We start from the raw sequence: 676 nt of genomic DNA, 5'->3' as shown, positions 1-676 counted from the left end.
CTATGCACAGTCATTTTCAGAAGCTGCATTACGCTGTCAGCGTGCGAATAGATCCGTAGCGATCAGAACGAATTCATCAATTTTCAAACAATCCGTAAAGCTTCAAGTGAATCAAAATGCTAAATTGTTCGCGTCCGTGTCATTTTTCGATTCATCGGACCCATTATGGCCTACGCTTTCATTTTGGCAGCGGCGGGATAATGGTATTTGCTGCAACCTTTCAATCAGTCGCGACTACAGTAGATATCAGTTGAGTCTGAGAAAATATATCATTGCTATCTTCCCTTAATAATATCTATAAGCTTTGGGTTCATATAAAATTAATAATGGGTATTATGATTTTTTTCGGAATCTAAGAGGCCTTGAGAAGAAGCTTTTATTAATATCAGTAATAAAATTTATCTGCAATTGAAGAGTAGACAATAAACGGAAGTTAGTGAATTATAATCATAAGGCAAAATAAGTTTTGTATTCTTTATGCAAAATAGATATGTTGTGTACAGTACATCTACTGTAAAAGTGGCCTCTTTATAAATCGTAAATTTATCTTGTGCTGCACATTTTCTCTTGCGGGATTAGAGATCGCAGTGTTGCCTCTTCGAATTTAGCTCTGGAAAAGGTCTAAACTCTCTTTCACTCTCAGACTTTCAGTGTCATATGAGTGACGGCACAGTAA

This window comes from Penaeus monodon, chromosome 15, assembly GCF_015228065.2.
Source record: "Penaeus monodon isolate SGIC_2016 chromosome 15, NSTDA_Pmon_1, whole genome shotgun sequence".
NCBI lineage: Eukaryota > Metazoa > Arthropoda > Malacostraca > Decapoda > Penaeidae > Penaeus > Penaeus monodon.
Note: the sequence above shows the minus strand (reverse complement) of the source record.